The 27670-nt window shown below is 25.6% G+C and overlaps 2 long non-coding RNA genes across 7 annotated transcripts; one reads left to right on the forward strand and one right to left on the reverse strand.

Moving 5' to 3' along the window:
- Positions 1–1963: 1963 nt before the first annotated feature.
- On the forward strand, positions 1964–23803 carry LOC135931702 (uncharacterized). Of its 3 annotated transcripts, XR_010573131.1 has the most exons (5): positions 1964–2107; positions 2745–2868; positions 4763–4790; positions 4835–4915; positions 4962–5024. It is a non-coding gene; the product is annotated as an uncharacterized LOC135931702 (long non-coding RNA). The 3 variants fall into 3 exon arrangements; XR_010573129.1 differs by lacking the exons at positions 2745–2868; positions 4763–4790; positions 4835–4915; positions 4962–5024 and adding exons at positions 18089–18246; positions 23654–23803; XR_010573130.1 differs by lacking the exons at positions 1964–2107; positions 2745–2868; positions 4763–4790; positions 4835–4915; positions 4962–5024 and adding exons at positions 9863–9889; positions 18089–18246; positions 23654–23803.
- LOC135931700 (uncharacterized) lies at positions 9515–26042 on the reverse strand. Of its 4 annotated transcripts, none has more exons than XR_010573127.1 (6): positions 25925–26009; positions 20601–20624; positions 11608–11742; positions 10624–11148; positions 10071–10553; positions 9515–9906 (listed from the first exon to the last, which is right to left on the reverse strand). It is a non-coding gene; the product is annotated as an uncharacterized LOC135931700 (long non-coding RNA). The 4 variants fall into 4 exon arrangements; XR_010573128.1 differs by having other exon boundaries at positions 10071–10193; positions 10379–11148; XR_010573125.1 differs by having other exon boundaries at positions 10071–11148.
- Positions 26043–27670: the final 1628 nt, after the last annotated feature.

The raw sequence follows: 27670 nt of genomic DNA on the forward strand, positions 1-27670 counted from the left end.
AGAAAATAATTATTTATAATTATACCATTCTTTTTATTTAAAAAAATCCGAAATATTTATAAAATGAGTTAAATTATAGCCAATATAAGGTGATATAATCATTGGAGATCTGCAAAGTTAGGCCCGGCCTGTACCTGGCCCGAGTCCCGGGCCTAATTCTATTTAAAATAATCGGGTTCGGGTCAGACCGGGCCTAATAATTTTAAAAAATTTCGGGCCGGGTCGGACCTTGGAAATTTTATTAAATATATCTAAATTTATCAATTTTATATTGAATTTTTTATGTAAAATAAAAAATTTTGATTTAATTTATTGAAACTAAACGATATATAACATATGTCTTTTATTTTAAGTAATTAATAAAAACAAATTTATATATTTAAATAAATTCGGGGTCTGGCCGGGCCGGTAAATTTTTTAAAAATAAATTTTGGGTTCGGGCCGGGCCGGCAAAACTTTTTAAAAAAAAATTAGGGTGGGGCCGGGCTTGAAAAATTAGGCCCGATGCAGATCACTAATCATATTAAAAATATTAGATACTTAGTTTTTAAAAGATAATAAAATATCAAAATTAAAATTGAACATCTTATTTTACCAGAAATTAACAAATATATATATTAGTTTTTTGTTCTTTTAGGATAAATCGAAATTCAATTGATATAAGATTATAAATATCGATAGTAATCATTAAGGCATACACTAAAGAATTTAAACTTAAAATCAGCTACCTCCCACCCTTAAAAGTATAATATACTAATGTAAAAAGGCACGCTAATTGGAAGAAGTAGGTGGCGAAGCCCCCCATAAAAATTTTTTTTAGTTGAGCTCCATGAGATTGTAAAGGCTAGCGACGTCTCTGGTATCACTCCTCGTTGTAGTATAAATATGATTTGTTAAATTTTAATACGAGGGTAGGCATAGACATCACATTTTTAGTTGGCCGTAATTTTTTGATTAATAAATGCTTTCTACAATTGGAAATGGTTGCAAAATAAAAAATAATTTATCAACAGCTGATTGTGCTATTTTTATCCTCAATGAGTATGAGTTGATTAACTTCAATTTTTTTAATTATTACTTTCAAATATTCATTAATCTTTTAATTTTTGAGGAATGTACAGTCTATAAAATTAAAATAAATTCCTGAATTTTTTATTAAAAATAACTTAGCTATTTCAATAATTGAAGATAAATCTTTTAAAAATTTAATTGCATTTTTTTATCCCTTGTCAACGAAAATATTAAAAATTGAAATTATGATTCCCAAAGATATATTTTCAATTTCTTATCTTTTTCAGAATTCAGAATTTTCATTTAAAAAGGAATCAGGAAAAATATACAGGTTCAGTTCACTAAAACAATATTGCTTCCCAGCTATATGCTATAGTATAATTTAATTGCTTATATTTTAATTTCATGATTAACTTTTCAAAATATAATGAAAGAATGTCTTTTAATGATTTTTTATAATACCCATGATTTTTTATAATACCCATGATTTGATATTCTATTATTAAAGTAATGTTTAAAATAATAATATATTAATTCATCATGCTTTTTTAAGTTTGAACTACTGGACATTAAGGTTTAAATATTTGCGTTGAGATATAATTTACATTTACAAAATGTAGACTTTGTACCTTTAATATTCTTTATTAATGTAAAATATGTTTCAAATTGGAGCTAGGGAAGGGTTAAATTATCTTCTTAAGAAGTATACTAAGGACATAATATTCTTAAAATAAATTATAAAATATAATGATAATTTAATTATTAACATTTACTTTGAATTTTGATTGAATATTAATTAGATTAATATTCGACTGAAAATTTAACAATGAGAATTAAAAATAAAAATGAAGGAATGGTGGGTGATATAAATTTAAAATTAGGCTTAAATTATTTTTATTAACAAATAAAAAAAAGGAATTTTACAGACCATTTTCACGCCAATAAAGTCAATTCGTAAATTCTCCTCCTGAGGGAGACTCATCGTATCAAAATTTCCATTATCAAATCGAAGCAGCGCTTAACTTCATTCGTGAAGAATAGTGAACAGATAACCTTAAGATTCCCCTATTTGGCAGCCGTGGAAAAATTTCTGGAAGTTTGATTTTTTTTTACATCACCATACCCTAAAGATTTTCCAGACCAATTTTAATTTTTTTTTCTTTCATTTTCGATTATTCTTTTATTTGCCAAATCTTCCCACGTCTCCACACCCTAATAATTTTCCCGACGAAGTTTAATCCGAATATTACTTAATTTTCCATTTTATTTGCCGAACCTCCTCTCATACCCACACCCTAAAAATTTTCCCGACGAAGTTAAATTCTATTGATCTAATGATCCATTTTATTGGCCACTTCTTCTCACTCCACACCCTAAAAATTCTCCCGGGGAAAATAATTTCCTTATTTTCCAACCCCCCCCCCCCCCCACCCCCCCTCTCCACCCCCTCCCTCTCCCAATAATATAATTTTATACTCCATTAACTTAATCTTTTTTTTATAATTATTTTTCTTAAATTTACCAATCCCCCTTTTTTTAAAAATTTACCAACCCCCTAATTTCTATTGTTAATAATAATAATACTTTATCTTATATAATTCATCTTTCTTTATTTTTTTCTATTTTGATTTTTTACCCTATTTCCCTTGTTTATATCTTTTTTTTTCTTATAATATTTCTTATACTTTATGTATCTAATCTTATTTTATTATTATTTTTTTTAAATTTACCAGAGTTGTTATGGAGCGGCTCCTGGAGCGGGGCTACATTTTTTCAAAAACACCTGGAGAGGAGAGGGGGCGGGAGATAGCTCCTTTTATGGCTGGAGTGGAGGAGCGCCGCTCCTTTAAATTTATGGTATAAATTAAATTATTTTTTAAATATTAATAATATTTGTTAATTAAAATTCGATAAAAATGAAATTTAATTTAATTTAAATTTATCCATTATTAAATGTTGATCCGAGTTTTATATTGGTTTTACTTCTAATCTTTTATATATTAAACATCAAATTTTTCATTTTTATATTGAAAATTTTGTGGAAAATATTGTAAGTCATATTAATATTCATTTTATAGATATATAATAAAAAATAGTTTTCGATATTATGGATTTAGAGATCATAGAAGAAGAAATCGAATTTCCATTTCCATCATACAAAAAATATTTAAAACTTCTAAAAGATATTGATCCAAATGATCAAACAAATTTAAGGGCAAAATGCCTTTTGTATTTAAGTAAAAGTATTTCATTTTCAGAGTAGCTCCAATCTAAAATAGCATCTAAAAGTAAATAATCTTTCTTTTCGAAATGATATCTATATTTTTTTTTATTTTGGAATAATTTTTTTAAAATGGTTATAATTATTTTTGGGCAATTCATTATTGTTGAGCTTGGATGATGCTTTTTAAAATATATTTTAATATTAAATTTAATTTTCTCATTACTTGCTCAACCTCCTTTCTTATACCTGAATTAAAAAAAATCTTTATAAGAGAATATTCAGTTTAATGGGAAAGGGAGCGGGAGCTAGCTACTTTTAAAAAGGAGCGTTAACAACTCTGATTCTAATCAATTGTAATCTAAATAAACATAAATAAGCGGGGGTTATAAAAATAAAATTTTTACTTATTTTTTGTTGCATTATTTTTCCAAATCCTCCTCGACCTGGATTATAATCCGCGATAGATTTTCATAGTAGTTTTATGAAAATCTCAAAAAGGAAAGAGCCCAGTTGTTACAAGTTCATATCGGTTTATAAATTTTATAATTATTTGATTGATTACATGGGCATGGCTGAAGTGAGGCTTGAAGAACATCTCCCCTTTTGAAAATTTACCTATTTTCATAAATCAGGTTTCGTTTGTTTTTTATAACGCGATAAAAAGTATATTTTTGGTTTTTGAGGTTTGTATGACTTTGCTTTGTATTTTAAAATAAACATATGGTTTCATAAATTTTTTGTGACGGAAATTTTTACTCACAGATTCCCATTCATTCGTTTATGATGGATCAATTTTAAAATATTAATGGAACTGAATCAATATACCTATCTTAACTCGAAACCCTTAATTTATAAGTTTTAACAATTCTCAAGATATGTTTGTTAAATTGGTATTATTTATTTATCTATTATATCTTCTTTTTTTTAAAAATGATTTCACTATCCATTTGATAACGATTCCTTGAACGGCTTTACCGAAGGCAAAGTCAAATACTTTTCTCATGATATTCTCAATTCCTTATCATCTTCATCCTCGAATTCATCCTCATCTTTAGTTATTTTCAAATCCTGAAACCTCTACAAATAAAAATTCAATCATTTATAGGAGAATGCTAACATCACAAAAATTACAAAAATTTGGTAAGTTCTGAAATCAAGATTAATGATAACGGGAGCGACCAGCCAGGATCACTCACAAAATATTGGCGAGACGTTTAAAAAAACAAACAATTAAATTTAAACACCAATTGATTTTATCAGGCTGTGCCCAAAACATCAACAATTCACAAACTTTCAAAATTTAAAATATAAAATTAAAAACATGTTCAAAAAAACATATTTCCAATTTTTTTAAATATAAATTTCAAAAATTTAACATTCGCTTTCTTTAAAATTTGCGAAAATTTAACTTTTAAATTTTTTTTATAATGTTATATGTTTTATCGTTTGTGCTTTCATTTGACTTTTAAGCTTAAAGTCGGCCAAAATTTTTATTTTTGCTTACTTTTTAAAAATAATTTTCAATAGTAAAATGGCATAAGAAATTCTATAACAGGTTAGTATATTTATATATAAAATATATTATATTATTTATTTTAGGCACAAATCAACTAAAAAGGTCTAAATGTGTATTTACAATAGAGAGTAAAGAGACTCAATTAACAATTGATAACCTTTTTGGTACTGACCCCAAAAAACTCAAAAGTTGTACCAAATTAAAAAAAAGTGTATAAAGGTGCTTATATTTTATGGACGTGATATGAGATCATTTGATCCAATTCATGTGAAGGCTTTGTTGCTTGTTGCCAATATTTTGTCAAAATTGGCTCAATATATGGAAATATTGATGTTAAAGCATCATTCCAAATCCCACGACAATTTCTAGAAATTGAATAGATAGATACTGCTGATGGTATACGCAATAAATTATTTCCGAAATTAAATGCCTATATGAAAAAGGGTCGATGTGCTGGTAACAAATATATGAAAATATGGTTAAATGATTTATTTTATAGCCACCACAGACCTTTGGACTGATGATTATAAGAAAGTAACCTATGTAAATCTTAATATTCATTTCTTAAACGATTCCTGGAAATTTAATAAAGTTGTATCGTTTACATGCAAGTTAGAAGAAGAAATAAAGACGGGTGAAAATATTAAAAAGGAAATTATTAGAAATTTTAACTTACTAGGTATTAATTTCATTAAAAATAATTATAAAAATCAATATATTTTTTATATCAATACAGTAGGGCATATTTGTCTGAAATGCCATTCATTACAGACCAAAGAGCCAGGCGCATAAGCAGGAATTTGGTCTGGAGGGGGGGGATAATAAAATTTTTTAAGAAATATTATTGTTTTTTAAAAATATCAAGCATAAATTTATTAGGACTAATAACTATTTCTAATATACAATTTAAATTAATGTGAATTATCAAAAAATTATATGTATAAACCGGCATATAAAAAAAAACTATAAAATAAATGTGAATTAAAAAATATTAAACGGATATAACTAACGGTATATGAAAAACTATAAAATAAATGTGATTTATAAAATATAAAGTGAATATAACCACAATATAAATCACTTAAAAGACCCAAAATAGAAATTTAATTTTTTGAGCCTTTAAAATTTATATATAAAGTATAAAATGTTTAAATGTTGGAAATATAAATAACACACAAAAAGTTTCTTAGGAATAATTGTATTTTGTATGTTATATATTTACAATGTAAAATCCAATCTTCGTTAGGATTGCGCTAATTTTTTAATTATCTCATCTTTGCTTGTCGTCAAATACCTATGAATATTCAAAAGATCCAAACCTTTCAATCTAATTTCAGAAGTTGTACTTCTTGGTATGTTTTTCAGAGTGGCCGTATTTTAATTTTTTAAATATATCCGGGCCGGGCCTAAAAAATTTTTTTAAAAAACACCCGGGCTGGGCCTGAAAATTTTTTTAAAAAAATATCCGGGCCTGGCTGTATATCTTAAAACAGCCTATATTTAAAATCATTATTATTAGCTATAAAAATCAAAAAGAAATATAAGCCAGGCCGGGCCTGAAATTTTTAAAAAAAAACCCGGGCCGGGGCGTAAAAAATTTTTAAAAAATAGTGCCGTACCTTTGTAGGGCTCTGTTATTCTTCTAAAAATAGAGTACTGGAAGAGTTGCTAATATATATAAACCCTTTTAATACATTGGGAATATAATCTAAAATGTGTTTGAAATAATGCAAAGCATCCATAGCATTTTTTGGCACTATATCAACCATAGTTAATTTTTTAAACATAGTTATTCAACTAATAGGTCATCATAAGATACTTTAACATCTTCATATAAAAATCTAGAAAATATATTTTTTTTCTATCACCATCTGAAAAAGGTTGAGAAGGCTTTTGTGGAAGTAATATTTGCAGATTGGTAAGTGTTGCATGATGAATTAAAAACCATTCATTTATTTGGGTTATAAATGTATCTAAGATAGGGGACTTTTGTTTTATTACTCTTCTACTGATCCTATATTAATGTTTTGATGATGAGCTTACCTTGCTGTAAGTCGAGGGAGACAAATATTAAACACGTATAGCTCTGCTTTAGACTCAACAATAACATATAAAATATGAAATTCATCATCAACATTAGCCCTAATTTCCTTGAGTTTTAATAAAATGCTCACCGCTATTCTCATCTACTTATCAAGTCAATGTCATGTTTTAGAAAATTATTAGGGTTAATAGTTGTATAATTAAATAATACATTCTAATGAGAAAAAAATTTGGAATAAGCATTGAATCCATCTTGCTTCTGAGGAAATATTTCTTTCAGGCCATTATGATATTTCATTAATAGCAAATAATCGGCTCTTCTAACTAGTTCGGGCTGGGTCGGGCCTAATATTTTTTGAAAAAATTCGGGCCGAGTCTGGTCGAGTCTTCAAAATTGTTTTAAATATATCTAAACTTATCAATTTTATATTAAATATTTTATGTAAAATAAAAATATTTGATTTTATTTATAGAAACTAGATGTAGATGCTATATAACATATGTCTTTTATTTTGTGTAATTATAAAAATAAATTTCTATTTTAAATAAATTCAGGACGGGTCGGGCCGGTAAATTTTTTTAAAAATATTTCGGGTTATGGCCGGGCCGGCAAAACTTTTTTTAAAAAAATTTCGGACCGGGCCGGGTTTGAAAAATTAGGCCCGATGCAGATCACTACTTCTAACTCCATAAAAGCTGTTACTGCTTGATGGTGGAGATTCTATCTCGTTGGACAGGCTTGCAATTTCTTTCTCCCTGTTGGACAAGGAGTTTCAGAAATAAAGCTAGAAATTTGAAAATAATAAGTAAATATTACGCTGGAAAACTTGAAATCGAAATTAATTGATAAAATAACTTAGTAGATGAATGTGATAATAAATGTAATTAAATATATATTTAATATGAAATAGGAATAAATATTAACAAATATAAATTAATATAAACAATAATATTTGAAAAATATCCGGCATCTGCATTCTCCCCCCCCCCCGCTAAGTAGGCGCCTGCAAAGAGCTAATATGGCTATTTGAAAATCATAAATTATAATCGTGCTTCTTCTCATCTTTTAAGTACAATATTAAGGAAGATCTTTGTTAATAAAAATATTGAATCTCAAGGTGTAGAGATATATCAATGTTTTGTTGATTGTAAAAGTTTAGTTATTTATATAAGAGTGGGTATATTAAATCACTTTTTTATTAAAATATAGCATTAAATTTTAGATTAGTTATTGATAAAGCGTTCAATTTGTAGGTTGAGACTAGATGGAATAGCAGACTAAAGATGATTGAATCTATTTTCATATGAAATATTGAATGTTCTCAGTTCAAGTCGATGTAGGCTCGAAAATATAGATTTTGAAATGATGAAGGACCTTATCAAGTTTCTGACGCCTATTAAATTGCGAGTGATGAACATGAGGATTATTTAAAACCCACCATTCACAAAGTTATATTGTGTTATCACAAAATATTGAATAATTTAGCTCATCCAAACTTAAACTCGGTTTAAACATATCGCAAAGATGCCTGGAAATAATGGTGGATAAATTTCAAATAGATATATGAAATTTTTGTGCCCAAAATTTCGGGATATAATATATTATCCCGAGAACATTATAAAGAGATGTGCAAACATATTAACACGTTGATTAATGCAGAGAAGATCAATAGAGATATGGGGCAAAAATCGATATATATATATCAACTCACCATCTAGCTCCCACTCAACTGAAGATTCATTAAATTAATAATTAAATTATTAATTAAAAAATAATAAGGTAAATATATCTTTTAAAATTATTTATATTTTGAATATTTTTTTTCTTAAGCGGAGATACGTTTTTGGATTTCTTTCTGACAATGCGTTTTCTGATGCTAGTGTTGAAGTTGACGACAAAAATGTCTAGATGCTAAATTATATATAGAAGATGATAATATTTTAAATTGGTGGAAGACAAACCATAATGATTTTCCAAATTTAAATATTTTGGCTCTTAAATTCCTAACTATCCCTGCTTCGTCGGCTAGCAGTGAAAGAGCGTTTTCAGCTGCTGGTAGGGCCTTTGAAGAGAAAAGGACTAGTTTAAAACCAGATAAACTGAACTCCTTATTATTTATATATCATAATTATTTGCTTTTTGAAACTTTTGATAATGATATTGATTTGATATGTCATTATAATATGATAATTATTATATTTTTTAATCTCTATATTAACTATTATATTATTTACATTCGACATAAATCATGATATTTTTTTTATATAATCGCATATTTTTAAATTCGATTGTATTTTAACTTTTTTATAATTTTTATAATATTTTTTACAAATTAAATAAAATGCAACTTAATATATATCTTGATTAGATTATGGCCATCAAATAAACTTTTATTTAAGGTGGCGATGAATAAATGCACATACATTTTTTTTGGTTATTATTATATTCAAACTCTAATTGTAAAATTTTATTCGGGCTCGGGTCGGGTTGGACTAAAAATGTGTACTCGGGCTCGGATCGAGCTCGGACAAACATGTTTTTTTAAATTCGGGCTCGGTTCAGGCTCGGGCTGCCAAATACTGACTTTAAGACCTATAGGCTCGAGCCCTCTGAAAAATTTTGATTTTTTTTTATACCAATTGAAATAAAATAATTTTTTTGAGCCCCCTGATATTGTAAAGGATAGTGACCCCCGTTTTAACACTTTATTTGCCCCTGATGAGCACCTCAAAACAATTTATTGAATACATAATAATTATAATATACTAAAATAAAAGATTATTGTATTAATAAAAATAAAAATTGCCCCATTTTTTAAAAAAAATTAATTAAAATTTAGTTTCCAATCTTTTAAAATTGATTAAAAGGAAATTGTTGAATATCACGTTTGCTGCTTTATACACACCGATCACAATTCTTGAATTGTCTTTGTATATGGATGTAAAAATCTTTCGGCAAAGTAAATTGATACGTATTATCTTCTGAAATCCAAATTTCGATAATAGCGATCACATGCCTGCGATAGAAAATTGATTCTGGAATAATCGATCCATTAATCAAGTGTTTAGTACTGTTAAACGTTACTCCAAATGAGGTTTGGATAATTATTCCCTTAAAGTGATTTTCAAAAATAAAGAATATATAAATTAATATTAAGAAGAAATCAACAGATAAATTTATTACTTCAAAAAATGATTATTATGTTTACTCTGTTACTTTTCCAAACAAATTAAATATTTATAAACATAATTTGTTATAATTTATCTATATTTGACCTCATCAATCGTATGGACATTTAAATTGATATCCTTTTCTGGGTTATCTATATCAAATATTATCACGGTATTCAATTGATAATTTCCCGCGTGTTTCGAGGGTTTTGATACGTTCACTGTCAACTAATTATATTTATTTTATTATTTTTTTTAAAGTTGAAAAAATTGTTAAATAGTGTTTTTTTTATTTATCTAATTTTACTCGAATATTTGATTAACAGCACGTAAAAATGAATAAAAAAAATAAGTATACTGCTATAGAAAGTTAGCCATATAGTATATTTATTTAAATATGGTTTTGCAATTACGTTCGCATGGCTCATTTTAATTTGGTAACTGCACTTAATACCATCTATCTTGCTGCTCTGTAATTTTTATAAAAAAAAATTGTTCGTTTGCACAACATCCTCTAAATATCCTGTGATGGGGTTTGATTTGAAAATTTCCAAGATCGCATTTTCAGTTATTTCTAAGGGTACGTTACTGGATTAATAGTTAAATATGTATAATACATGGTTATTAATTTTCTAATCAGATGTTAAATTATTATTACTTGAATAAAAACCCCGATATATATACATCATATTTGTATATATCGAGTGATACAATCAGGTCACAAGCATCATTATGATCTATGTAAGATTTTAACAGTCTACCACTCTCTTTGTGATTAATAAATATATAAACTTAATAAAAATTACAATTATATTGAATGATTTCCTTTAAAAAAATGATTATTTTTAAAACATAATATTAAATTTCTTAATCAAAAATTATTATTTCTAACATAAATCATTCAATTATTCATAAGATCTAGTTTAACTCATAAACTTCGGCTTCGCACAAACATAATTATATTAATATTTCAAAATAATAATAATAATAATATAATGAAACTAGATATAGTAAAAAATGTGTTTAGTGGTATCTCGAAAGTGGTCACGTTAATTATATGTTGAGAATTCTCGGTTGTGTTTGTGATATTAATTTTTTGTATTCCATTGCCTATCTTCAACATACAAAATTCATCGTAATATTCCTTAATATAGAGTTTTTCTCCCACCTTCAAAATTTCTACCTAGTTTTTGAATTTTTAAATAATTTAAAATTTTATCAAAATGTGATGTAATTATTAATATTATATAATTGGAAAACAGATAATAGGATAGGTGTATATTGCATGAAAAGATGATTGTCGGAAATATGTATGGAATATACTATACCCAGACTGGATCCTAATTCTGGCAAAATATTTGAAAATCTGATATTTTGGAGGAGAAATTGAATAACAGTAAAAATACTTTGTAAATTTATGACAATTTCCGTGAATTTTTGAGTTACAGTTTGGAAGGAGTAAAATACGTTTGACAGAAATAAATTTATAAGAAAATCAAAATTAAAGATAGAGAAAAGAAAGAAAATAATTTATTTTTTTGAAAGAAATTTGATGAAATTTAACAAATACAAGAAATATTTAAGATAGATTTATAATTATATAATAAATTTATCATGAATATTTATAAGGTATAATTAATACCTGAATGACGGTTTTTGGCAGGAAATATAGGTAGTTATAAATCAGGTAATATGAGCATTTCCTACTTTCATTGTGACTTATCACACCGATCATAAGATTTTTAACCATATTAAAAGCTGCGGCATTTGGATCAAACTAATTTTTATAAATATAGAATACATTTCAAATGGTATCATGCAAATTCGGTCTTACCTCTTAAATAATATATAAAATTTAATTTGGTTTTATCTTAAATTAGTTCTTAAAACTGAATCAGGTTGTAATGATGCTGCATTAAATAAGCAATATTTGAAGATAACGCGTTTACTATAAGCGGAGCGTAAATGTTTTTTATTAAAAATATACGGCAAACCGCACCCGCTCAGTTTGTGTGCCTTATTAATAACCATCTTTTTAAAAGAATACCGCTAATTTTTCACATTAAGGTTAGTCATAATTTATTTATATTATTTGTTAGCTTAAACAGAGGCGTAACAGACACCACCGTGTTGCAGAAAAACAAGATTTTTGCAGATACATGGGCCTCAAGTGAGCGTTAAATAATTACGAGGAGCCCCTTTTTATTTGTGGAGGACTCCTATACTTCACTATTAAATGTTTAAGATCAAGATGGCAGATATTTTATGTATGAGTGTTATTTTTTTAACTTGAAAATAAAAGATATGATTTAGTTTTTAATTATTTAAAAATTTATCAATCTGGATATTTTTTTTGTAATCATCGTATTAATAGGCCTTATGCCCATAATATTTAAATTTGATTACTTGTTAATTATCAATATATAAAGTAAATAAGACTAAAAAATAGAATATAATTCCTAAAAAATATTTAAGAAATTTTAATTAATTTAAGAATATATAAAAGAATTATTATACATAAAATAATATTACCCTGTTAACAATATCTTTGCTATCCCATCTTTAAATAAATAAATACTTATATAAATGATTTATTTTTTAACGAAAATGCATTAGGACACGTCTCGGCAATCAATTATTCCGAAATCTTATTAGCACTATTTATTATTTTTTAGAGTAAAAATAGGTATTTTTTCTAGGAAAGTTATTTTGGTGTAATAAATTAACTCAATAATTTTGTTCTACCATTTGCGATATATACTTATACATGTTTTTTTTTTAAAAAAAATCCATAAATAATGCGACATTTAAATTACTATCCAGAAACTTAGTTTGGCTTTACAGGAAATTATATATATTATATTATATGTTATATATATATACCTTTGATTGTCATAGAAAGCTTTTAAATATAAATTTATTATGGAAAATATTTTATTGTGGCAATTTAATATAAAATAAAACCTTACTTATATCTTTTTTTAAAAAATATTTTGCTCAATAATCAAAAGATGTGAGGATACTTATATATTTTTGACTTAGTTATCAACTTAGACCCTATATATAAAAAGTGTGATTTATTATTTATGCTTCTCTTAATTGTTAAACAGATAAAAAAAATGACCTGTTACTATGATAATCACAAAATACGCTAAAACTTATTTAATCTAATAATTAGATATTTGCATTAATTGAATAATTTAATATTCTTATAAATCGAAACGCATTATTTGTATTTATACGAATTTGACTTCTTTTCATATTCCTAAATTCCAAATCGATATGTCACCCCAAAGTGGTTATTATGTGCTTACAAATGAATAGTGATTATATTATCATTTTTAGATGAGTCATGCAAGTTTTAGCATAAAAAATATGAATTTAATCGACTCAATTGGAAGACATATTTTTACTCCATGGCAGTATATGGATTTGTTAAAACATACATATTACCATATTCGGTAGAACTAAAACCTTACGCTTGAACAGGTTAAGACTATCTAAACGTTTTCTATTTGATTATTAAAAGAGCTTCAAATAACTAGTGAATTTGCCGATAAGATTAATGCTGCTAGTAAATTTTCTCAATATAAGTTTGTTATCGATGAACTTTGGGATTACAAACTGATCATATAAAATTTCTCGACGTGAAACAAGACCTTCACGTTTCAAAATATTTGTTAGAATAGCCTTTCCATTTTTCTAGATCGGCATTAAGGTCTGAACACGTAGATAAAGAAGAGGCAAATACTGCCATCTCTATGAATAGAGTTTTAATCACAATGATAAACGTCAGATTTCATTTTTTTAATAAAGTAGATCTTGGCCCTTAACTTTTGGATTAAGTCACAATCCAGCATGCACAAAAATGAACCTTGCGTCACCAACAAACATAAATAAAAATCGACAAATAAGGCTTAACAGAACCAACCAGTATTATCCCATCCTACAAACCAAAATAAGAGAAATATGCTCCCATAGACAGAACAGCGATGCATAAGTGCTAATATATATCAAATTTTCATATCTGGTGAATGTATAACTTTTGAAAGTAGCATTTCCATTTATTTAATCATCCCTATTTTTTATTCAGAAGCCGGCAACAAATTATTATTTTTTAAAAAAATTGGGAAGATCAGGTTCATTATATTTTTTTTATTTTGTAGAAAAAACAAACACATTAATTTTTATACATTTTTTTTTATTTCATAATTTTTTTTGAGATAATTATTAATTTGGGGATCTATCTTGTTTACAGGTTAACTAACCAACCAATCCCTGTGGCATTGGCATAAGGTCGTCCACCCTACTTGCCATTTGCGCGTTCATATCAATTCTCTCACCTGTCATGAGTAGTGTTGTAAAACGACTCGTTTTGAGCCGATTTTTAAAAACGGCTAATTCAATCTTTTAGCCAGAAAAATATTGCTTAAGCCTCAAGATTTTGATAATATATGTCTAGACCTTTGTTCTTTCTATGAGCGGAATCTTCAGACATACGTAAAATTTTTCTGGATGAAGTAGTGAGTTAGTCGTTTTTAAAAATCGGCTCAAAACGAGCCGTTTAACAACACTAGTCATGAGAGCCCATCATACACATATTCAAAATCAATATTTACTAAAAGGATGGCTAAAAAAAATAGTGGTTATTTTTCCTCGCATCTTTATAAATAAAGCACCTCACCGCTGAAATTTTCTAAAGTATATTGCTAGCGATTAGGACTAAAATCGCTTGTTTAGGGTTTGAATATTTGTTATTTTTAAGGATTTGATGTGAGATAATGTTTGATAAAAATTATTGGACTAGGCCGAGATTGATGCAAGTTTAGTAACGATGCAATAGTAAAACCATTGGATCACTGTGTGATCTTTTGAAACTACCAATGAAAAGATATATTGGTTCCAAAGTATTTGGTATATTGGTTTTATTGAAACTTTGTAACGAGATTGTTTTTGCTATATGACGGAGTTGACGACCTTGCTATCACTTGGGCGTAGTAGATGTAGGTAGAATAACAGTGGGTAAGAAAATGTTCTTAATAGCTCATTCCCTAGATTTGAAAAAATTGTTTAAATAAATATAAAAACAAAAACTGGCTTCAAATTTAATTGTTTAAAATGTAAAAAAAAATATTTCTTCAAATCAATCTAGTAGCTACAACCTCCAGAAACACCTAAAGGTAAATTGTCATTTTTACATTCTAATAGTATTTATTTTATAAGACTGTTCACGCCAATAGTTTTAAGGAAATGGAGAAACATCTAAATAATTTTGGTATTGACGACTCTACATCCAAAAAAACTAATTCGATTTAAACCAAATTAATTAATAATACAAATGCCAATATATCTCACAAATTGGCTGATAAAGTTATTGTTGATTTTATAATGGATACAGAATCAATATAGCAGATAACTTTAAAGTGATGAAAGATGCCCTAATAGTAGAGTTATCAGAGATATCATATATATGTACCACGGTAAATAGTTTGACACATAACAGAAGGTAAAAACTTATAAAATGCAACAAATTACCATAAATATTTATTTTTATTACATTAATTTTTTTATAATCAAAACTAAATATATTTTAATATTTATAAATGTTGATTTTTATATATTTACTATGCAATTACATTATAAGCAAAAAATAAAATTAATTTGTTTCTTAATTTTTTTTATAAAAAGTAGCTAATAGGCGCTACTTTTTTGACAAATAGCGATAGCGGTAGCGCGCCACTTTTAGAAGTAGCGTTTAACAACTCTGACTTTAAAGATATTAAAATGGGCTTTACCTCGAGTGGGTCGTAAAAGATAATAAACGAAAAAGAAAAAATTTCTTTCATTTTTTAGGTGGGCATGAAATGAAGTATAATTTTTGTTATAGACATCCAGGGAATAAGCTATGTATGCATTTTCGAAAGGCGTATTCAAAATTTTGGGAGAAATCAGGAGATTCTTATATTTAAAAATCAGTTAAGATTTTATTGCATAAAAGAATTTTGGTATGTTAAGTTTTTGAGGAGAATTTTTTTTTTCGATATAAAATATATAAAATTCTGTTATGGGATGATATTTTATTAATTATATTTATATTTATTTCTGGTTCTTTTTTATTTAACTCTTAAGGAATAGCCAATAAAATTTATATTCAAAAAAAATTATTATAAAAACTCAATTTATATTATTTTTGTAATTTAAATGAAAATGATTTTTTTTTTATTTTTATATTTATTTTATATAAAATTTATTTTATATATCAAAAAGCAGTAACTGAAACATGATACAAAGGGGGTAATTTATTTTTAATCTTCAAATAAATTCCTCTAACTAAAATGATGTAATTTTTTGTCATGAGTCTGAATTAGACAATTCAATAGTATCTTTATAATTGTAGTTTCTAAATTTAATTATAATAAAGATTAAATAGCTAAAATAAATTAATGGTAAGTTAGATATCTATTTCTTATCCATTGAGAGTGAATTCAAATAATTAAAGAAAATAGAACATGTTATGCTCACAGAAAATAATCATATTAATTGTAAACATTATCGGATGATTAAGATATTATAAATATTTACTCGGAACGGCTGAACCTAATTTTTTATATTAATATTTGATATTAAATAGGTTTAATATAATATATAACAAGAATATAAATTACTAGATAATTATTAAAAATAAATAGCCCAGTCATAGCCAAGAAAAGGAAAACAAGCAAAAATTACAACCCCCCCCCCCTTCCTCGAAGCTCTCCGGTTTTCTAAAAATTAATTTAAGCTAATTAAAATTTTCACCCACATACCCCTAACCCTTATCTCCCCTAAATATGTACATGCTAAAACACTATAAACCAATTTGAAAATAATAAGTAAAAGTTATAATTTTTAAAAAATGTAACTTCGCTAAAGGGTCTATAATGAATACCTAAAACTTTCAATAAACATGGAAAACTCAAATAAATTGGGTCACCCCCCCCCCCTCACCTACCTTAGCAAAATCCTGTTAAGAAATTATATATAACCAATAGTGCTGTAATTGTCATAATCCAGACAGATTCTAAATTAAATATCTTCGAAATAAATATTCCAAAAATAACTTAAAATGGTAACAATGAATTTAGAAGGTGATATTAATTTTTTTTTTGTTTTTAAGTATCTATTTTTTTGTTGCAAATACATTCAGAGAGAAATTGATAACATCTTAAAAATAATTTCAAATTTATTATATATTGGAACTTGGAAATTAAATTGCTAATCTAAAAATATTTAGATGCTATTTTTTCGTTTTCGTTTTCGATTCGAAATTTAATTTTTTGTACCAACCCAGTACCAAATAATTAGCCCTTATAATTTAAAACAGGACATTTCAACATTATCTTTGTAATAGTTTTCATTTTTATATAATGATTATTTGTATTTTTCATCCTTTTTATAGTGAAAACATATTTTATAAAGAAAAAATATATTGATTCACTCTTAGCAAGTATACAATATTTGGTTATAATATTTTTATCTTTTCTCACGTAGTTTTTACATAAAGAGCAGTACAATCCTATTTTTTTTGTCCTTTCCCCAAGATCCACGGATGTAAATTTTACGTGTACCTATCTTGCTACAAAGACGGGGGAAAATATACTAGTGTCACACGAGGCCGAACCCTCATCTCTTCCCCCTAGGTTAAACGGAGAAGGATTCTTGTGTTATCATATTTTATTTTATTTACTCCCATTTTTTTAGTCAAAATTATCCATTAAATTTTAATTGCCCCCCCCCCCCCTTTTTTATATTTACATTAAATAGCCTTACAAAAATTTGAAAGTGATAGACAACTATTCAATTTCACATTTTGTAAATTGTGATATATAACAACATGTACTACCATATTTCAATTGAGAAATATAAGACTCCTTATTGGTTGTTTGAAAAAAACATAAAAATCCCTCCAAATTTGTGATATTACAATTTGCTTAAATAGGAGCACATACAAATCGATTAAAACTTCAGGATTGTTTGTGTATATGAATCTTTGAACATTTTTCTTATTTTTTAAATTTTGCAACGTTTTTTTACTTTGGAAAATATTTATTTTTTAACTAATTATGTTAATAAAAATTATGTAGTCCAATTCCGTCTAGAACATAAACTAACGTGTCAATTTCCGTCTACCGCCCTCAATAGCCACAGTCCACCTAATTCCGGCTAATCCACATAATCTGAACGGTGCGCCAAATCCTATAACTACCCTCATCCCCTCTATGTTCTTCACTCTCAATGACTAGTATTTTAAACACTTTTTCATATTTATATTATTAGGGTATTTTAAATATTTACCTTGTACAGAGACTAGTTAAAGTGATTAGATAAAAAAAGATAATGATTCTTAATAAAATTTATATTGTATAATCATATTAAATAATATATTAATACTAAAAATAATAATAATAAATTCATTCAAAATTTAATAATTCTTTTTTTAAATAAAACCCGAAAAATTTTCAAGTTTCGGCGACTAACGAAACTATGGATTTTAAAAAATTTCAATTTTAATGCCCGGATTGGATTATCGTTTAACCTGTCCTTATTTTATATTAAACCTTCCGAATCTTTAAAATATTTCATTTTAAATCATTTTGATTCTACTGTGTTTTAAAAAAAAATGAAGGTTAAAAGATCAATTATACCAGTGTAATCCCGATACACAATTTATATTTATATATATGCTAAACCGGATTTTTGAATGAATTTTGGGGAGTCTTATATCTTACAAATAATTATGAATTAAAATTGAGCCACTAATTATACAATTTATTAAAAGTTTCAAAAAAATCGAATATTAATTCAGAATGGAATTGGCAAATAGTTAGTCAATACGGAAAAAGAATTATAGAAGATTTCTTCGGAGTTTATATTACTTTATTTTTTCAGCAAAATATAAGGTTTATATTTTAAAAACTTGGAAATATGAAATAGGAATATATTATAAAAAAATATCAAAATACTTTTAAGTTTTTTCAATAGTAATTCTAAAATCTATGGAATGCTGTTAGACTATTTAATAACTTTTCCTAGTTTAAGAATATACTTTATGAAAATATTCCGCTTATATATTTTTCCACCTTCTCTCAAAAATAGCTTATAAAAAAAAATTAATATATTTAAATCACGAAATATGTTTAAGCAAATTCAATTAACATTACTAAATTAGAGAAGCGAATACATTTAATTAAGCTTATTAAAACGTAATAAATTGATAGGATTATTCATTTCCTATCATTTTAATTTTAAGGCAATATTTTTTTTTCTCAACTACAATACAATATTAAATTAAATAAATAATATGATCTTCAATACTATGGTTAATTTATAAATAGAGAATATACTCAAAATTTTGAATGGATGAGTATATGATGGAAAAACAATATTACTAAAAGAATGACAAAAATAACGTATACTATAGAGATTTAAATAAATTTATTTAATAAAAGGGGAAATAGGATTGAGTAGATGCTGAGTTAATTAGACAAATCTCAAAATAGATCTTATGGAGGAAGAAAATCTGCTCATCTTGATCTTAAGTATTGGTGGTTGTTATTTTTCCCCATGAAGCGGCTCATCGCCCATCTAAAGTATATTGGTGGAGATAAATAGAAAATTGCTTGTTTAAGTCTGAATATTTGTTGTTTATAAGTATTTGATATGAAATAATGTCTGAAAAAATTAATGGACTATTCTCAGATTTATGTAGGTTTAGTAACCATGCCAGGGAAAAACCATTGAATCAGATTTTTAGGGTAACATCGTCTGTTCATTTGAAACCCCCAATGAAAATGCCTATTGGTTCCAAAGTAAAACCTTAAGGTCCTAAAGAGATTCTTATTGCTATGTGACGGAGTTAACGACAGCGAGAATATATTTAAAAGAAGGGTGGAGTGGGGGGAGGGGGGGGGGGGGTGCCTGTATTGCCAGTTTGGGCATAATCAATGCAGGTAGAAAAAGTAACAGTGTATGTTAGGACCAGAGGATAATCTCATAGGGATAATAAATTATTCTACAGAAAAAAACTCCATAAAATGAAGATTTAGCTACGCATGGGATGCATTCAAGCCATTTGTTGCCCATCTTAGCTTTAAGGATGATTGAAATGGGATTTACCTCGAGTTGGTTGAGAAAAGTAAATCAGCAACATTTTTTATATGAGAGGTAGGTTTAACGGAATGGAGTATTATTAAAGACATCTAAGGCAAGAGCTATGTATGTGTTTAAAGATTCAAAATTTTGGGATAAGTCAGGAGATTCTTATATTTGAAAATTGTTAAAATTTTATTGCATAAAAGAATTTTAGTACATTAATATACTTTTTGAGGAAAAATATTTTTTTACAAACAAAATAGAATAAATTCTGTTTTGATATTTATTTTCTGATTCATTTTATTTAACTTAAAATCTAATATAATTTTTATTTACATAATGATATAAAAGATAATATAATCTCGTTAAATTGGATTAGTCCAACGGTGACTGTGAATCATTCATAAATTGATTTAAAATAACCCAAGTTAACTATAATTTAATTCTTAAGTCATATTAAATATATAAATATGAAATCATCTATTAATAATAAATTAATTTTACTTTCGTCTTCATACTTCACTTGTGCTAAAAACAAAATGAATAATTTAATTCATAGCTGTTTTATTTAAACTTAATGTTGACGATTTTAGATCATTTAAATATGAAATCATGCGTCATTATTAAAAAATTGAATGTGATTGTTAGATGTGAATATCATTTATAAATTTAAAAATATTCGATAAATAAAAAATTATATCACATTTAAACATTTACTATTATAAGTTAAAAAATATATAAATAAAGAGCATTTTATTTTTGGAAAATATGTTAAATTTTTGAGAGAAAAAACTTTATAAAACAGACTTAAATAGTTAATTAACATTGTTTATAATAATAAGAAAGGGGAACAAGCCGAACCCATAGCCAGGAATTCTCAGTAGGGGTGGCAAACGATTATCAGGGGTGGCCTTATTTTTTGAAATAAATAAAATAGATACTGTTATATAATGGAAATTGATTTTTTTTTATATTAAAATTTTTATTGATATTTTATATAACTTTGATATTATTTGAATATAGCCTCATTTAATATGTTGATGGAAACTTACGATTATTTTAGCCTGTAACCTTGCTTTTGTTTAAATTGTTTTTGTAATATATTTTGATACTTTTTATTTTTATTTAATCTATTTAATATAAAAGATATTATCTTCTTTTTTTTAATAGATTTTAGTTAGTTAGTTCTTTTTTAGATTAATGTAAAAAAATAATAAAAAACTTTTTGTTTTGCACTATATTAACAAAAAATATTCATTTAAATTATGAATATTTAGAATTATATTTTCAAACATGTTATAAGTTATGTGGTTATATTCGATTGTCTATAACCCGAATATTTGTGCATTTTAATTAGTTCAAATTGATAATTTTCTTAAGTTTTTATAAGATTTCAATAATTTTTTATTTTCTAGTATAAAAACAAATAAAACTTCATAAACCCCAAAGACCATAAGAATTTTGGAATCAAGGTAGAATGACATTTTTTAGCAACTGCACATTGCAAAACTTTTTGTGATCGTTTAATGGGCATCACTAAGAGGTTAGCGCCTAAAGCAAGCCTGTACCGTCCTTATGGAAATCATATTATAACAATAACAACCTTGGATTTATATAATTATGTGTAAATTAATATCCAGGGGACTTATAATATATTTGTAGCAAGGGTTGAATATTTAAACATGGAAGCACATCTCGAAAATAAATTTTAACAGCTAAACAAATTTCCAGAATGGAAAAAAAATGACATTCAAAATATATTCAAATTTATTAGATTATTTATTATATCATATCATATTATTTAATTTATATTTTATAATATTATTTTCCCATTCGAACAAGCAATTTTTAGAATTTTTTTTATTAGTAAAATATAATAGCAAGTTCTATCTCATAAATACGCCATATTGTCTCACTGACTTATTTTTCTGCTTATCTAAATTTTATATTTATTTTTACATAAATTTGAAAAACTATTTTATATTTTCAATATAAATGAAAGATTTAAGTACGATTTTAGCCAAGAATTTGCAAAAATATGAGGAAGTATACAGTGTTGTGATGATTTAATGAAACATATTGACGATTAAATTAAAACCCATCCATATAAAATTATAATCTTTGCAAAAATAATTAAAATAACAAAAGGAATAATAAAAGAAATTTCAATAATTCTTTGTCTATATTTTAATTATTTTTGCAAAGATTATAATTTTATATGGATGGGTTTTAATTTAATCGTCAATATGTTTCATTAAATCATCACAACACTGTAATGTTTATCTATAAAAAAATATTTAAGAAAATAAAATATTTTTCTTCTTATGACCACTAATGTCGGTTTTTGGTAATGGGCTGATTTATTATAGAGTTATATAATAAAACTCAATTTGATATTTATTATTAGAAATATTAAAAATGAAATAGTGTATTTTCAAATTCGCCTATTTCCAAAGTCGGACATATTTACAGGAAGTAAGTTGGGTAAAATTAAACTCTTTTTTAATATTAATATTCTATAAATAAAAAATATTAGAGCCTAGTATTTGCAAAAATTTTAAAATATATTTCAATTTATTTGACAAAATATAAAGATATCATATTTAAAAATTTAAACCCGGACCCGACTTGAAATTTTTTAAAAAATATTTGGCTGACCAGCCCAAACCAATTTTATTTTTTAAAAATAGACCGGAGCTAGGGTCGGATACGAGTGGGCCGTGATTTGCAGGTCTCTAATATCTATCATCATAGAATTTTAAAAAATCGAAGGGAGTAGGGCTAGATCTTTATTTATTTGGAATTTAATATAAAAATATTACATTTTATTATAAAAAAATTTTGAAGAGTATTAACAATATATAAAGAGAATCCTATTTATTATATTATATTAGTAATTTTAAAATGTTTTTTATTTCATTTATCTAAATTAAATTGATTATCAGAAAATTTGATTTTCAAGGTATTTGGCGGAAATGAATTACAAACAAGATATATTTTAAAATTTAATTTAAAAAATTTAGCAAATTAATAAAAATAATCTTATGTCACTTCCAACCAAGTAATTTATTAAAGATATAGCCAAATAGATTTTCTCACCATTTAATTTGGAATTGATCATAACCAATCCAGGAATTGATAGGAGTTTATTCATAAACTTGGGAATTTATTTTAAGGATTTTTTTCCTTAACTGTTTAATATAATTTGAATTTAATTCAGTAAAAAAAAATATTAAATGTTTTTAATTTGTATATTTTTATATCGAATATTATTTGTTAATTCTGAGTTTTTAAAATTTTAAAGAAAGCATGATAAAAGGTTTATATTCTTAAAAAAAATATAAATCTTATTATCCAATTTTCTAAGATTCGGCCCAGATTTTTAAATTTGGTCATTTTAAAATTAATTTAGGTTGTATATTTTGTACATCATTTTGTAGGGATATTGAAAATATGCACAGTAAATGAATTTTAAATGATCCAATTTTCATACTAATTAATTGAATATATATTCAAAGATTTCAGACTGAATTTGTTATTTATAATTTTATTTAAAGCTCAACTTGGATTTTAAAAAAATGAAAGAAATGTATTTTAGTGCCACTCAAGGATAACCAGACTGGAAATATATAAGCTATTCTGGATTTCGGGTTTGTAAGTCTCTGATAATTATAGATGGAGAATAACTTTTAAAACAACTTATAAGGTTATGTCTAAAATCAAAATGTAATTATTAGTAAAAGCAAAAAATATATAAATAAATGCTATGCGTATGGAAAAGATACATCCTTATTTTTGCTGAGCAAAAAACTTTTAAATGAATTTTAAATTTATGTCATTTTATATTATAAAATATATATTCATATTCTGTTGTATAAACCGCTATTTTTGTTAAAAAAAATATACAAATCAAATTTTTTTAAAAATGCTCCATCTTGAAGCAATTTTTTTGTTACATTATTTTCTTATTATATATTATTATTATAAAAATTGTTTAATATATACATATATTTAATTTATACATTCATTAAAATATGAATTTTTAAAAAATTATTAATTATTTTATATTATTTAATTTATATTTATATGCGATTTAAGAAAAATTTCATAAATACTTGAAATATTTAACGTTAAAATCATTATAAACACAAATTTATTAAAATGAAGGATCTTTGTAAATGGCTGTCAAATGAACGATGTTTTTATAACACTATAAAATTGGGCGTTGAGCAGTCTATGCTAAAATAAGTCTATGATAAAAGATATGGAACTAAAAGTTTCACAAAAAACAAGAATAATTATATTTTATAATAATAATTTTTTGTTTTAAAAAATAAAATTCCTTAAGTAATTGCATAAGAGACACAGTTCTTATTTGTTTATTAGGAAGGAAGTACCCGTTTTATTGTATAATGACACTCATTTCACTCCAATAAATTTAAGAACAGGAATTCAAACCAGAAAAATTAGAAAAACGCAAAATTATGTTTATTTTCAGTATTTTCCATAGAAATTTAAAATAAAAACAACACTATACCAATCCTTATTTCTTAATAGTCAAATATAAAATAAAAGTATAATTATTGATTAAGTTTCAATTTTGAGCGATAATACACAGATTTCGAGTCAAAACTAAGCCAATTTTTTTGACTCGAGCTCCAAGCCTTAACAAATTTTTTTGGCTTGTGCTCAAGGCTGAGCCGGCGTGAGTAGGGCAATTTTGCATCACTAGCTCACAGTATATAAGGTTGAAAGTCTAGTTTGTAGATATATCGCAAAGAAGCTAACATTTGCCATATGAATTTAATTTTTGTATGATATATTTAATTTTTGTATGATATATTTAATATCTTAAACTAAAATATTAAATGCTGACTCCATATTACATTTAGAATATTGTTTGTTTTATATTCGAATAATTTAAAAAAAAAAAAATCTTATCAAAATTATAGTTTAAATTTCCAAGAAATTTGCTAGTAAATATTTACACAAGATCATAAATTTCGTAAATTTTTTTTCAGGAAAATAATAACTTTTTTTTACTATTATTCTTATCTCTTCGCAATAACGTCACTAGAATAGGGTGGGGGGCTTGAGCCCCTTGATCATTTTTTCAACCATGTTATGCTAAAAAAACGAATTACCTGAGATTGTAGCCACTATCTCTTCGATAGTAATTACTAGAAAATTAATTTTTAAGGATATCGAACGAAACACTGGAAACTTTTACAAGTGTAACATTTACAAAGGTTTTAAAAAATTTCTTTTCATAATAAATAAATTTAATTTAAACTATATAAAAAACATAATACAATAAATTATTAAAATTTTATTTATTCACATTTATGAGAAATATTGTAAATTTCCTTTAATTTCAATTTGCTTAAAATATATGAAGAAGTTGTTATATAACTCCAATGTTTGAAAATTTTCGGGTGTATTTTAATTTTAAAAATTATTTTAAAGTGATCTTAAATGTAAGCAGCAAATAAATGGTAAATGACCCATTATATTAATTATTTTCCGACCATAAATTAATATAATTAAAAACTTATTGTATAGATTTCTAATTTATTTACATCTTTAAACCCCAGATTTATTAAATTTACTATTACCTATCCGACCTGGGCCGGATCAAATATATGAACCTGTCCAGATCGCAAATAACATAATGTCTCTAATAATTCAAGATAGAAATTGAAACAAAATTTAATATTATAAATAATAATTAAACTTGAAAATTTTAAATTTATGTCATTTAACAACAAAAAAAATTTTATATAATGTATTTTAAATTATTAATTAATAAAAATCAAAAATATACTTACCATAAAATTGGTGAATAGTCCAGCTCAAGGTAAATATTAATAAAATCAGAAGATTCATATCTTAACTATTTAATTTTAAACTAATTATTTTATCAAATGTTTAATATTATAATTAAAATGGATATCAATTTATTAAGTCGGTGCAAAAATAAAAATATATTACGTTCTATACTTTATTATAAAATTATTCCTTTATTTATTCAATGACTTGTTGTTTTCTTTTAAATTTTCATGGATTTTTATTTAAGCTACGTTTGCAATCAAGGCAAATATGAATAAAATCAGAGAATTCATTTTTTTTCGATATTTAACTTTAACCTATATTACTTACTCAAATGTCAAATATTCTAATTTTAAAAAAAAAATGGATATCAATTTATTAAGTTTATAATATCTTACTTTTCGCTGGATACTTTATTTTTAATATTACTAGCAGCTTACTCGTCAAAAATGACAGACAATACATAATTTTTGCAGGTAACCCGTAGCGATTCGGACATTTCTTTTATGGATAAATCTGAAATGTATCTTTATTTTTGATGCTATAAGGATTCCTCAATTTTCCAGTATTTTAAAAATATGTTCAGTAAGGTAATATCAAAAAATGTTTCATTATACAACTGTTTATTTATTTTTCTTTCCACCACTTCATTCTTATAGTTAAAAAATAATCCATAATTTAAAAGATAACACTTGCACAGTCAACGCTAGAATATATCTCCAACGTGACTCAACATGCTGTATTGGTGTCCTTTATTGAAAATTTCTAAGTAAGTAATTTATTTTCTTTTTATTAAATGACTAAATGGGACACATTTTAAAACATAAATTAAATCTTATAGAAATTAAAAAAATTGTAAGCAATAAATCATTTGTTCTAACAAGAATATTGTTAATATTATTTTTTTGCGCAATTTCATTTTGGCGAAATTATTCACTAATATTTCTCAATATCTAATGATTATAAATTGTTTTTAAAGTGTATTTCCAAACATTGTTGAACTAAGATTGGGTTTGATTAATTTAAGGGAAAGAACAACTACATTCTGATCGGTATTGATAGTATTAATATTATAAATTTGTCTATAATTTCTTCGTTTAGTTAAGTGATTTACAAATTAGGCCAAATAATTCTGAGTCTCTTTAGTTCTCATAGGATATGATTATCCCATTTCTATCCATTTAAAGAGCTTCCTAGTTTCCATGTTTTACTGTGTACCTGTATTCAATTACTTAGGAAATAGTTGGGCATAATTTACAATGAAAAAAAGGAGATTATTTTATACTTACGTACAACGATTTCTAAATCACCATTGACATAGGCTAGGTTGTCTTATTCCTTCTTTTGACACTTGTTCAACCTGTAGTAAGCAGTGAAGGTCTGCAAATGTCAAAATTCTCTGGTCTGGCTCGGTGGGAATTTGTGAGGTCTGCTCCTAAAATTATCGGCCTACCCGGGTCTAATTTTTCAGTAAGGTTGCCCAACCGGGTCGGGTTTATATTTTTAAATACATGTTGTTAAGCACAAAAATAAACAGGTATGAAATTTGTGTCCACCAGGCCCAGTAAATAAATTTTAATAAGTTGCCACCCAGTCGGCAACTGGACAGGCATTGTAAATCTTTAGTAAGGAGGTAGAACCATTTGGAATCCAACTATTTATCTTGTCTTAATGTCAGCGACCGTTTTCTGATGTATGACAATCTTAATAGATTGATCGGCAACTTTTATTTTAGGCTCCCAGTA

This window comes from Gordionus sp. m RMFG-2023, chromosome 1 (assembly GCF_954871325.1).
Source record: "Gordionus sp. m RMFG-2023 chromosome 1, tfGorSpeb1-WG-v2, whole genome shotgun sequence".
In the NCBI taxonomy this organism is placed as follows: Eukaryota; Metazoa; Nematomorpha; class Gordioida; order Chordodea; family Parachordodidae; genus Gordionus; species Gordionus sp. m RMFG-2023.